This window comes from Lonchura striata, chromosome 4 (assembly GCF_050655825.1).
Source record: "Lonchura striata isolate lonStrDom1 chromosome 4, ASM5065582v1, whole genome shotgun sequence".
Taxonomy (NCBI): domain Eukaryota; kingdom Metazoa; phylum Chordata; class Aves; order Passeriformes; family Estrildidae; genus Lonchura; species Lonchura striata.
Genome location: NC_140706.1, coordinates 12818056 through 12832459, shown reverse-complemented (window position 1 = coordinate 12832459; position 14404 = coordinate 12818056). Strand labels below are relative to the sequence as shown.

Sequence of the window (14404 nt, the reverse complement as noted above, 5' to 3'; positions counted from 1 at the left end):
GCTTTTGGCAGGGCAGAGGAACTTTATAATATATCTGATTTTATAGTTCTGTTTATTCAAGACCCGTGTAAAGTTCCCATTGCTATTCAAGAGTGGAATTTGGGTCTGAAAGGTTTTCTTTCTAAGTGCTTTCTTTCAGTCCACAGCCATTCAGTAGCCTCTTATCCTTCTCATACTGCCCTTTTCTATTTCTGATCTCATATGTACATTTTTCACGATGGTCTTCAAACATTAAATACAACCCATAATAGCATCCTGATTACTTTTAATTTATTTTTAATTCTCCAGTGCCCCAATGTTACTGAACACAAAAATGTTGTAATTCAGTACCAGAGCTTCCCACAACAACATCAGGGAGCATTTATAGAAATGTTGTAATCCAGTACCAGAACTTCTCACAATAAGGTCAGGGAACAGTTATAGAACCTAAAGCTGAGAATAATTTGTTTACTGGCAGCATCTGCACAAAGGTCAGGAGGAAGAGAGGTGGGGAAGTAGGAATAATAGTGAAAATCAATTGGAACAATGATAGATGCTGCATCCTTTTGGTACTTTCTATATTACAGCAATCTGTTAGGTTTTCTGCCATACAGAAGCAAAGATAGTATTCATTTTGAAAAATGTGTCAGGAATCAGGGTCTGTTTTCCTTAAACATTTTGGCATTTAACTGAAGCAGAAGGGATAACTTCTATTTTTATGTCAATATAGTAACTATGAAATTATAAAATTATGGGCTTGAACTTTCTTTTACTCATTTTTAGGCTAAATTCATGGTTATCTTTTCTGATTTAGAGTGGTATGAATGCAAAAATACAACTTTGTGTATGCAAAATCTAGATGCAACTTTCAGAGACCAAACTAATCTAAGCCACGCCATAGATCTCCCAATATTCTGTCAAATATGTTAATGGAAAGTTTTCACCTCATCCATTTGCCAGAGCTGCCTCATGATTTTGCAGTAAAGAGGCAATAAAAAGTATGGTCTGACTTTCAGAGGAGGAATGGTCAGCATGAAATCTATCTGAGTAGAGATGCATTTCATGTTACTGAAACTGTGCAAGACAAAATTCCAGCAAACATTGCAAATTTGCTCTGCTTGCAGTTAGAACTCCAAATATAATAAAACATGAAAATATTGCAAGAAAATTCTTTAGTACACTGTTACTATTTTAATATATTTCCATGCATTTTGCTTAAATTTTATTTTTTCAGTGAGTATTTGAAAAATGGAGCTCAGAATTATAGCTGACCTTTGTTTCTAATGCCTTAAGGATTGTTCTTGGTGGAAAACAAACTGATGAGATCTTTTATGCAAATAGGCTGGCAAAATATCCATGAGATAATCCACTTTGCAATCAAAACTTGTATTTTGCTAGAAGTCTGTGGCTTAAAAAGATATCACATAAAAGTCTGAGAAAGGTGACAGATGTCTTGAAAGAATGAAGGACTGGATTGAAGTCATTGTGGTTGTTTATAGCTTTTTGTGACAATGTCTGCCATGTCATGGTCCCACTATGAAACAGGCTTGACACTTTGATCTCCTTTGTATTACTCAATCAAGTGAACACTTGACTTTTTTTGAGTCATAGTAGTTCAACACTTGCTGATTTGCACTGAGGTGGGGGAAGCCATGGCCAACCAGAGCTGGTTGTTGGCTCCATTTGGGAGTAAGTTCTGGGGTCTGGATTTTATTTTCACTCTGCACTAAAAGGTTTGACAGAAAGAGATTGGGAAAAATAGTGTTCTCTCAGCCTGTGGTGAATGTCACTGACTGGTTAGCTAGGAATTTTGTCTAGGGATTGGGTTCAGGACTCTGCTGTGTTATGGAAGAGGTGTTTATTTTGAAGCTGGCAGTTCTGAGATCTGTCTGTCCCCCTTCACTGCTCACTGCCCAAATGACACAACAGTGGCATGAGGAGTCTTTTGCCTCCCATCTTCTCACCAGTTACAGCAAAATCCCAAATGATCCACACACCCATGGGCATGTTATTTAGCCAGGTGAGACCCAGAACCTTCAGCCTTCTGTCTCACCAACACCTGGAGCAGCAGTCTGCGGGATGGGTCTCCAGCTGCCTTAAATCTCTGTAGCATGTCTGGCATCAAGAGCACAGTGCTGACTTAATTTGGTGCAGGAGAAGAGCGAGCAGTGATGCACGGTGAGGACACATCTAGTAATTTCTTTATTATTGCAAATACACCATCTCAGTTGGAGATGAAATCAGTGATCTGCTAGGTGTTTATACCCTGTGGTAGCAGGCCTCAGCAATATCATTGTTACCAAGTGCTTCCAGTCAGCATTCATATGTATTAGATGTGAATAAAACTGTATTAGATCTTTCATTTTAAAATTAATGTGTTGTCAGCAAAGAGGAAAACAAACGTTAGTAAGTCAGAGAGTCATTGAGAGAGCCTCTGAGAGACAACATCTCCTCTATGTTGTCCTGGCTACAAAGAATAGTTGAACAATTTATCAGACTGAGTTCAGACTGATAAATCAGATGATTTACCAAACTGCAGTATCATGAAGAGCTGAATATATGGGGTGTGAATCAGGAGTTTAATTCCTCCTAAAATACCGTTGTGTATGCAATGTGTTCAGGTTTCCATTAGTATTGCACCCAGCAACATGACAGAGTGGGTTTTTCTAGGTTAACCTGTGGCCCCAGGAGTTTGCTAGAAAAGGAGACAGTGCTGAAGGGACAGGAATTCCCAGGCACGTGTGAATGGATGCAGAAGTGCAGAGATCAGTACTCTGCCCATTCCCCTTGGAGATGCCTTGCAATGCCTCTGTGTTTGTTGATGTGACCAGTAGTGTGTATGTTGAATGTGGCAATCATTTCAGCAATAGGACTATTCTTACTGCAGGGACAAGTTTAGCCATAAATAGAGTAAAACCCACTACTATTCTGGTGTATTTATGGAACTTGCAATTTTTATTAATACATCCATGTGTATAAAATCTATATTTGTCATGCATAATTCTGTGATAGTGGATTTATTTATTATGGTAAAATAATGAATGCTTCTCTGTGTCTTGCAGCTCTATTGTAAATGTTTGCATTTGCATGGATGCTCATCCAGAATTATAATAACTTTAAAAAGAAAATATCTAAGTTTCAATCTATTACTTGAAGACTTTTCTGAGTAAATTTTTCACTTATACAACAGCTAACTTAATACTGAGATTGCTGGTCACAGGTAAAAGTTACACCAAAACCCCTTATTTTCTCACAGCCTTGCTGCAATTATATTTTTTCCACATTTCTCACATGAACAAAGTATTATTTTATAGCTGGATGGGAGGCATTTCTTATAGACCCTTGGATCCCAGTACACCCAGAAAGGCTTCTTACAGCATACATCATCTCAAATATTCTCAAATTTTGGATCAAATCCGGAATTCTGCCATTTCAAGATGGTATGACTAAACACATTCCTTCTAGAACTGGTTGTATAATGCCAGTGAATAATGTATTGGACAAAAGTTTTCTCATCAAAGGCTGAATAAACTTATTTCAGCCATGAGTAACTCAATCTCCTCCTTTCACAAATGTTACTGTTCATACATTTCAATAAAACCACCTGCCTCCTCACCAAAGCAGACTGCCTGTTTCCATTCAGTGAGTTCTTCCGGCAGTAGCTCCAATGTTGTCCCTTCCAGGATGCCCTTGCAGCTACAGCCTTGGCTCAGAGCAGTGCTGGCCCTGCAAGGCTGTGGCTGCTGCCCTGGTAACATGCTCATGCTGAAAAAAAATCACATTTTCTCTTTCTAAGGGGCAAGTGTTAACTGCATTGCCCTCACAAGTTTTCATCATCATCTAGCTCCATTGGTTTTCATCTGCTTAGAGAGGAGGCTGGGTGTAGGCAGATGTCTGGAATGGAAATTGCAGTAACCTTCCAGCACAAATTTAGGATACTGGACTAGCTGTTTGATCAGTGTGCCCAGGACACTTTTATTTTAGTAGGGTTTATTTAATGCAAAACTGTTCATGTGTGTATGTGTACATATATAAGCATACATAATTTTTTTTTTTGAGCACAATATGACTGGAATCAGCTTGGCTTGGTAGGTCTGTGTTGTGTGATCACCAGTCTGTTTTCCATTCCTCCAAGTTCTGCTTCCAATGGGGAATAGCACCAGGAGTTATTCCAGCTCTGAGTAACTCAATAGCAGTGCAGGGTGGGCCAAAGCTAATGGAAAATGGTAGCAAATTGAGCATTGCATTTTCCTCTGCCAGATGATCCACTGCAGGGTGAGGTTGTTTTGCTGCTACCAGCTAGACAAGAGTTACTCTGTGTTCAGAACTGGACCTGTTTGTTCATTATCATTGAGTCTGCCAAGCTGTTGGACAGTCTGGTGAAATGATTAGACACGTTTAAAATGGGTCTTCCTTGTCTCACTTGTGACAACATACAGCAAAAGAACAAACTCTACTTAAAAGGGTGCCCTTCATAACATTTTCCATTTAGTATGTAAGCAGTAAATAGTTTTGAAAATTTCTTGGAGATTGAAAATTTACCCCTAGATTTTCACAGGTGTCACAGGCAGAATAGTGCCAAACTGAGATTTAGCTGGATATACTAAATGAAACACAGTTCTTTACAGATTTCTGCTCATACTAATAGTCTTTTCCTTTCTGGAAAGTGTGAGTAGATGAAGAAAAAATGTAGTAGGGTCTGAAGTAGATGAACTAGGGAAAATATAACCATCATACAGCTACAGTTCATAAGCAGTATGAAAGATCATAGCAGATCAAGAGCCTCATCCACTGAATTTTCTTAGTGTGTGTTTCCATGTCTCTTCTATGGCATTGTATTATGTTCTATAAACAAGTGCTAGCCCACATTATTCAGAGGAAAAATTACAGGAACTGAGCAATGAGCTACATAAGAGAAGTAAATCAAAACCAGTCAAAAAAGAAGCACCATGCAAACCATAAAGCTCTGAACACCTGCTGAATGCTTATGAGCCAGCAAAGATGAAAAAAGAAAGTGATTCATAAATTCTAGGCACAAAGAGTATTTAAATTTCAGTCATGCACTTAACAAAAATTAGATACCACAAGATACAAATACACAGAGATCAAGCCTTTCAACTTCTGAACAGAGTTCTCTCCCCACAAGAACAAATTAATTTTACTTCTGTTTTGCTACAGAAAAAGTTATTTGATATACCAGATAAGATACTGCTAATAAACGAAGCTGATATGGAAATATACTGAGAATTCCATATACAGAGTATATAAACTACAAATAAAGTAAACCAGACTGTGTTGGGAAGAGACACAGGGAGCACTCCAAGGTTCATGATGTCCCATCAGGTGCTCCAGTTCCTTCCACTGGCACAGATGCAATTGTTTATTGTGGGCCTGTGTGCTCTCCCTTCCTCACTGAGGTGAGATACCAGAAGGTGCCCATCACACCCTCACTCCTTCTATTCCCCATGGCTGAGACACCTTCACTGAAGCCAGCAGGGAATTGTCTTTTCCTTACAGTTTTCAAGTGAGTAGATGAAGTCACCTCTTGTCCCTTTCTTTCATCTTCCCTATCTCATTACTGTAACATTGTAGGAATGTGCTTATATGAAATACTTTGTTTAGCCAAGGAAAACTCATCTCAGGAGCCCTAGATAATTTAGAATTTACATGTCTGGTCAATAGTGGGAGATGGACCATGTGACCTATAGCCAGCTTTGCTGACCATCTTGCATTAGGTAACAAAAATAGTGGCTAAAGGTAACCTAAATCAAGTCCATCTTAAATGTGTGTTTGTGGCATACACAGCACAATAGGTGGGTTTCTAATTGATTGAGTCTCTGTTTAAAATCAGACATCCAGGCAAGGGTAGATATGACCTAGACATGTAGAAGTCCACCATGCCCTAGTGATGGCATTGTGATTTTAGAGATTTCTCATGGTTTTCCTGTTGGTTGCGGCTAAATGACAATGAAGTGGGGGAAGGAAGTGGGGGAAACCTTTAAACCAGTGTAAAAAATTATTATTTAGATAATATTGTTTGAAATTCTTTCTAGAAGAATTAATAAGTCCTTCTTCTAAATTTGTCATACATTCCTTTGTGTCTAGATCATATCTACACTTGTCTAGGTCTCAGTTTTTAAACAGAGAAGCAATCAATAAGAAAACCAGCTATTGTGCTGTGTACACCACAAACACAAACACTGGTTGCACTCCCATGTAAATCAGCTGCCATCACCTGTCCACGTTCCTGCTTTTCTCTTCCTGGTTTTCTTCAATAATCCCTTTACATAACCTTTTAGGAAAAGCAGGTTTTAAGGGTCATGACATGTATTAAAATGTTACATATCTCTCATCTCCATAATTTAGCATCCCATTGATGAGTAATAAAATTTAATGCTTTGTTTCCTTCCTTCCTTTCTTCCTTCCCCCACTTCTCAGTATTGAAATTTCAATCATGAATCATTTTTAGACATCCAGACACTGAAGCAGAAAATGCTGAAAAACTACAGCAGAGCTTTATATTCAAGATTATCTCAGGTCTCCACCCACAAATCTGATCTGATTAATACCAGTCTTCTGCTTTAGCATATTGCTAGTTTCTTTGTGGCGAGTTATAAGAGATACCTTTCTTTCACAGAAATCCATTAAAAAATGTTTGGTCTTGCTTTAAAGCATCAAGTGACCTTAGTATGGGTGTCTGCTCCCAGCTGATTTATGCCAGCAAAGACCATATTAATAGCATGTTGGTACTGTTATGCAAAATATAATAATCAAAAGTATTAATAACTACATGCAAATTATTTTTACTAAGTAGTTAAAATGATTAGGCACTCTTCCTACAGAAGCATAACATTATCCCCTGTCTTATATGACACTGCCTGGCTCACCCTGGTTTTTTGGCCTTCAACCTCCTACCCCAGCCCCTCCATGCATCTGAAAGTGGATGAAAGGCTGATCCAGAGAGATCAAATGAGCAATGATGTGAAGTCCCAACTAGCAGAAGAGAGAACAAGACCTAACCATATACAATACAACATTAATCCCTTTTTCTCCAAAGCTTTAGTGTTAGTGTTATAAATATTCTGATACCTCTGTATCTTGGAAATTTCACACCGCCATGACTCTGAGCAGGCATGTTCTCTCCACTGAAATGGCAGATTTGCAGGCAGTGTGCTTGAATCTTTCTTGTTTGCTGTCAGTGAAGAAATTTAAAATCTTTGATTAAAGTATGTAGATGGAAAAGGTAGTATGGAAAAAGACTGTAAATTTCATGCTAAGCAAAGTATGAACTAAGAGCAACATATGGACAATGGTTTCTTTCTCCTCTTTCTGCTTCAGTGGTGGCAACATATTTTTAGTTTGGATGAGCAACACATACATAAAGTATTCTATCATTTCCCTGGAGATTTCATTACAATGTAATAGATGGAAAAATAAAAAATACTTTAAAAAAAAGTGCACTTTTATTTGATTTCTTCATGTCTGCAGTAGTTGTCTCAGGTATCTCAGATATTGAGTGAACTGTTCATGATATGGCAAAATATATTTCATTAATGGATATTGCAATTTAGCTTTCTCCATGCCTTGGAAATGCATTCAGTACAGCTTTCAGTACAGCTTTGATATTTCAGGTGAGATGTGGTCTCCTTTGTGCAACTTTTGACTTCACAGATATACTGAGAGATGAGAAAGAGTGAGAGTTGTAATTGCAATCTCCTGACAGTTTCTTCTTTAAAAATAAATTATATTGTGAGCATGGACTGCAATTAAGATAAAAATTGCCATCAGTTTTGTTCTGCTGAAATTGCTTTTTCAACATTTTTCCCTTGCATTGTTTCTATCTACCGCTCCTTGGATGCTCCTCACAACATTTCCTCAAGGTTATTTTCAAACATTCTTATATTCTCTGTAAAATCCTGTCCCAACTCCCTTGGATGGTTTTTAGAGAGGACAAAGCACAGCAGCTCAAAGCTTTGATGTTGTATGACAGACAGTGCTACTGATGATCCTCTGCTTCTCCCAACATGTGCATACACAGCTTACATTGATCCCAGGGGAATTTCCTGCGATAATGCAGTGTGTGCTTTCTTGCAGTAGAGGAGACAAGGCAAACCTGCAATTTAGCAGCTGTGGTGCTCTTGCACATGAAGAAATACTGTCAGTGGGGAAAGACATTAAAATACTATGCCAAACTGGGACCTTGCAAGGTAGGAAGAGCACTTGGTAGGCAGTGTACATGCAATAAACCAAAATTTATTAAATTGGTTTCAAATTAATTGGGTCATTCTTTATAGTGAGGATCAAAATAATCTCTACAGTCTGACTAGTAATAATGAGGAATAGCCTCTATCCAGTGGCTACCCATTTTAATTCAGACATTTAGCTCTTCATTTTGTTATAAATGTGAAATTTTTGTAGTGTTCTGCATGCAGAGGAGTTCCTTTCTAGCCCAAGACAAAAACAATGCAAAACTGGAACATCTCTTTTTTTGGCCTTTCAGAGTGACTATCCTGTGTCTATTCACTTTAGAGTCTCAAATTTTATTTCAGTGATATTCTTAGTGTACATGTCACATTTTTTTAGGTTTGGGGTTTTAATTATGGACACAGATATATTAGAAGATAAATGTGAAGGTTTTATGATAAAACTGTGGGCCCTCTTTTTATACTCAGATACTGTCTTTGCTATCAGGCTGAGTCTAGATTGCAAATATTTTGGGCATCTACTCTTTGGATAAACAGTAGGGAAATAGAGACATTAATGGTAAGAAAATGGACTTGAGGGCACCAAAACAAGGACATCTACCTATATCAAGTGGGGCAGAGATGTCCAGAGGGGAGCTAGGGTGGCTGAGGAAAAGCCCAGGGGGTGCAGAGTGTGATGTAGAAGTGGGCAAGAGAAAACTGCTATGGAAAGACTCAGGCTCTAAAAGCCAAAGTTAGGAAGAAGCAGAGGGAGTGAACAGAGGGCTGCAGTAACAGGGGAAACAGGAAATAGGGGCTTGGTGGCTGTGTGGGAATTCCCATTCAGTGGGTTAAGATTTACTGAAGGCTCAATGGTTTGGAGTATGTCTGCCTTTGTCATTGTAGGGTCAAACAGCTTTATTTACCAGCTGTGAAAACCTCTGCTCAGAGCTCTGCAGGTAAAAATTAATACACTGACAAAAAAATCCACCTCTCTGTGTATTTCTAGAAAAGCTGATGATGTGGGGAAATGCAGTTTTATATTTCCTATGTTTCTCCCCCAAGTTGCTACAATAATTAAGATATGATCTTCATTATAAATACCAGATCAGGACTACTCAATGTGTGTCAGAGGTCCATTTTGAATGAAATCCAATAAAAAATAATGGATGTATTTTCAATAATCAGTAACAATTACTAATAGAGTCACTTAACAAGACTTGCTGAGTGGAAAAGCTATTGCCAGGATGCTGCATTTCTCAGCTTTTATGCTAATTAAATGTATTAGTTATCTAGAATTCTGCCTTTAAAACCCACAGAGAGTCACAGCTTGCCTCTTAATTTGAGATGCTGGAGAATTTTCCCCTGGTGGTGCTCCTTCAGCTGTCTTCTACAAATCTCCTAAGCCACAGAAATGCTTTACAGATGCACCCCAATGCAAACACATGCACTTACATATGTAAAGAGAGTTAACACTAATTAAAGTACCAGCTTATTTCCCTGAGTCCCAGAGTAACTCTGCTGCTGAAACTAAGAATTATGAGTATGTACTTAAGGAAGTACATTTCCAGCAAACTGTCTTTTATCCTGTCATTATTGTTTAATATTTGCTTTTGGAAGAAACTAATAGCATATGAGACGTACAGCTGAGAAATGGAATTATTAAACCTTAGCTGTCTAGATTTTGGAACCCGTACATCAGACCACTGCAACTCTTCAGTTAATGGGGTTGGTCACTGCCTGTTGTTCCCTCCTATGAAACACTTGTCTCCTTACATGAGACAAGGTGTTAACTCCTCAAGCAGAAATGTGGCTCCAGTTGTACACAAGCAACAAAATATCGTACCATGGTGTGGATTTGCCAGGTTCCCTGCATGCCACAAGCAGCTGAGTTTGTGAAGTCCACCTGCCTTGGAGGGAAACAAAGGATCCCCAGGCTCTTTGAACAGACATCTCCCTCTAAGCCTCATTCAGATAGAAGACAATACAGATCTTCAGAAGGTTCATGCTGCAAATTAGAAGGATGGGGTTTTTTTGACTGCAGCAACTAAAAAAATTCTGAAGTGTGCAAGGTGGTTTAAATACAGCACAATTAATCATGTATGAAGGATTGCGTTGTTCATGGTGTGAGATGACGTCAAACAAGACAATGAGAGCCTGGAGTGTGACTCCTGCAAGAGGCTTAAACACCTGCCTGCACTTCTGTGATAACACCTTACAATAATTTGACTTGAGAACACCCCCAGTTGTTTTCATAATTTCACACAGCATGGAAGATTTTTCTTATGTCTTTAAAAACTTAGTCCACAGCTCACCAAGATTTAAATGAGGGAGTCTGTACTTTCCTAGTTGTCTGCCCAAACAAGCCAACCTAGCCAAAAAATCTATAGACCTAAAAGAATCCATAAAGCTTTCAGTTAATCTAAAAATAGGCAGTCATATGAATAGCTTCTGTACTCCAGTGACTGTGATTTTTATACATCTGATGGCAATAAATGGGTATATAGATGCCTAATTCGCAATAAAACCTAATCCAAGTGTTTTAACCTGAGATCAGAATCCCAAATATATTTTCACTTGAATAAATAGCAAGAATAATCCTTATAATCATTTCAGTGAAAGTAGTTACTGTGGCAGCAGTTTCTCTGCACAGAGCCTAAATTCACCTTCAATCCAACTGTATTTTGCCTAGTAATCCTGTTAGCCAGGCACTGCAGTCTGTAGGCTCAAACAGTATTGCCAGTTCCAAGATTCCTCATCCAGATTCTTCAAGAGATGTTAGAATACTTGTCTGTTTGATTTCAGGCAACAAGCAATATGTTGTTGACACCAACTAGAATAGAGAAACATTTTAGAAGGGTGATGTACTGAACTAGGAGTTGAGTTTGGGTCAAATGTTGCCTGTCATGTCTCATCCATTGTAAATAGCAATATGCAGTAATACACATATTTATTGCTCTGTGAGTTTGTTTGCAAATGTCCCTTCTTAGAAGCAGACAAAATTATTTTTACAAGTAGCTTATTACTAAGATATGTGAAGCTCAACATATAAAAGTGTCATGGGACATGCTACTGACATTTCAGGTAGGATCAGGTCTGATTTTTAATAATTTATGAAAGATATTTTTCTTTTCTAGAATAGACTGCACCTCCCTTCCTGATCTACTGCAGTAAACTTCTGCATACATCAAATTAATAAAATTACCCAGAAGGGGAAGCATATGCAGGACGTCAAAGTTCACTTGCCTGTGGAACACATTCAATATCCTCTTAGTGATATGTTCTGGCTGTGTATATTATGGGTTTCCAGGTGGTCAGTTTGAGGAAGAAAGGTCCGAATACTTATACCCATGTCATGGGCACAAGCCAGCAGGAGATGCTGTCAGCAGTGAGGGTGATTTGGGGCTTCAGAACAGAGTGAACCACACAGCCCCACATGGTTGTTTTCTGATTGTCTGCAGCTCTTCTCCCTGCTGCACTGCTGCTGAAACTCAGAGCAGCAGCAAATGTGCTTGTTGGGAAGTTTCACTGCTGCATTGAGCCCAGGCACTTGCTGAAAGCCTGAAACCTTCAGAAGTTGCTGTTCCTTTCCTTGCCCTGCACATGAAGAGCACCGTGCTGAAGCACACTTCAGTTGCCAGCCATGCTGACTGTCATTGGCAGCACTATGGTATGGATGAAGGAAACAGCTGTTAAATAATGTGATAATATTATTGTGGGTACTGTTGTTCTAGCAGGTGGTGCTTGAACTTTTAGGTATAGAAGTTGGTAGAGGGTTTAAGGTAAATATTAGGGATATTATACAGCAATTACACACTTAAGAATAGTGGCTGACAAGCACACCTGTGTGCTTGGAATTTTGTAAATTTTCTTTTTGAATTTGCCTGATAAGCTGAGCAAACTCTTGGGGATGCAATACATCTGAATGGATCTATTCCATATTTAATGCAGAGAAAAACAAAGGAACAGCTATATAAATTTCAGTCATTACAAAACATCGCACTTATGGTGCTGGCTTTTTACAACAGATGAAGCCAAATGTGCTTATCAGTAACAATGATATCCTGATTTGTCTTTAGGCAGAGGGCAAATGTCATCAATTTCTTCTCTCATTTAGTTTCACACATGGATATCTGCCTATGTATATTGGAAGAGAGCCTATGCCTCCTACTAGAAGGAGACTGATAATGCAGTTGCTGGCAGAGTACACACACCAAGTACATTCTCCCTTATTTCTAGTCAAAAGCTCTCTACACAGAGTCATGGAAGAAAGCACCACCATTGCAATGCATACACTTTCCTGCTGTACCAGATAATTCTTTCCAAATGCCATGCTCCAGTTCATGCCTAATGAGTCGTGCCCTTCCCATGGTTATCAGAGGTGTCACCTGCTCTTAAAAGCTGATTCACACAGAGTGGTTTGACCCTTGTACATGTACACACAAAAGGTCTCAGTAATACTTGACTCTGCAACACAGAAAATATTACAGTCATCAGCTGTGAGATTATCAAAAATTACTGCTCTGGGGTGATTTTGAACAACTCCTCCACGTCATCTGAAGAAGCATTTGGCTGAAGAAGCTTTTTATTTGAAATACAGTGGTTGGCATCATCAGTGCTGACAGCTGTCCCAGGTTCAGTGCTGCATGGAATTCCAAGACCTGTACCTGTGTAACATTAATTCTAGAAAACAGGTCTTGCAAAGGAAGTGTAACATTTTTCATTACTTTAAGTTCTTCAGGCAAAATGAAAACTGAGAATTAGACTGCCTGCAACTTGCTTGTGCTTCTAGATGTTTAGTTGAAAAAGAATCATTGTGTCAGGAAGACAAATCCTGGGTGATATAGCCTGGGAATTGTTATAGAAAAGCTCAGTTTATAAAGCTGCAGTGGAACTTTCCAATCCCATTCTCTGAGATATCATACACTACAGCACACAGGAGACAAAGTACAGATTCACAGACTCCTTTGGGCAAATCTTTCTAGCTTTTATAACATTTAAGAATCTTTGCCTATTTTTCTTGCTACTGCAGTATATAATTACCTCTGTTGTGAAGCAATTTTGGGATATTCAATAAGAACAGTATAATGAAATAATCTGTGTTTAATGTTTTTATTTTAATTTGACAAATGTGCAAATTCAGAAGTTGAATGTAACCAAAGAAGACTATTTTCTGGCAATATATACCCAGGAATTTGAAAGGTTAACTATATTATTCCTTTATTTTAAAAAGGTAATTTTCTTCAACCTGGGATAACAGTATATACTACAACTATTTATCCGAGATAAAACTGACAAATACAGTGTTTCCAAAGCCCACTGGCCATCCAGACAAATGTAGATATCATTACTGCCACCTATTGCTACAAGGAAAGAATTGTTTTCATATTTATATATTTCCGCATGGGGATAAAATTGGAAAATAACAAGCTTTTTCCAGATAAGGCATTTGGAAATAAACATGCTTTGATATCTTCTTTGACAGCTTTATTTGCAGAGCTGTATGAAATTGGCTAGTACAACCATTAAGAAAATCCAACATTGGCATGAAGACCTGGTAAAAATAGTACCAAACTAGAAAGGAACTCCAGGCACCACACAACCCAGCATCACAGTAACTTGTTGCTATATAAGTGGCACTACAATCCCAAGCCTTGGGCCAGCTGTCCAGATATTCTTTACATGTACATAGGGAGAGGTAGGGCCTCCAGAGGCCTTCATGGGTGACAGCTTTTTCACTTGTGAAAATTATTACAGCACTTATATATTTCATACAGAGTAGACAATGGCCTTGCCACACAAGTTGTCCCACAGAAGGAAAAGGCTCCAAAATGTGATAATGGACTGGATGATGGGAGTTTGATTAGGAGCATATGAATGCTTGCTACCAGACAAGTAGTTGGAAGTAGTTATGGATTTTTGTTTCTGCATTAAAGCCCAGGAAGGGGAATTGCAGATAAAACCAGAATAATCTAATACCTCATCTTCTCAGCTTATTTTCAGTTTTATTGAATTGTTTAAATTTCAAAACTACAGTGATGCACAGAGTCATATCATGCAACAACATTCATTTGAGCAGGAATAGAAGGCTCTGAAAATCTTTTTATGGAAGGACATAGTGGCAGCAATTAGTATTGAGATCTAAGTGAGTAGTATGTGAACAGGCAATCAGAAGCCTGGAGCTGTCAAAGTATTTCATTCCCATTCATCTAATTGTAAATAACTGTAAAAAACTCTGAGAT

General features: G+C 38.4%; 1 protein-coding gene across 2 annotated transcripts in view; it reads left to right on the top strand.

Annotated features, from left to right (window-relative positions):
* The window catches only part of STK32B (serine/threonine kinase 32B), a 161323-nt gene that overhangs the window by 85546 nt on the left and 61373 nt on the right, over positions 1-14404 (top strand). The window lies entirely within an intron of this gene.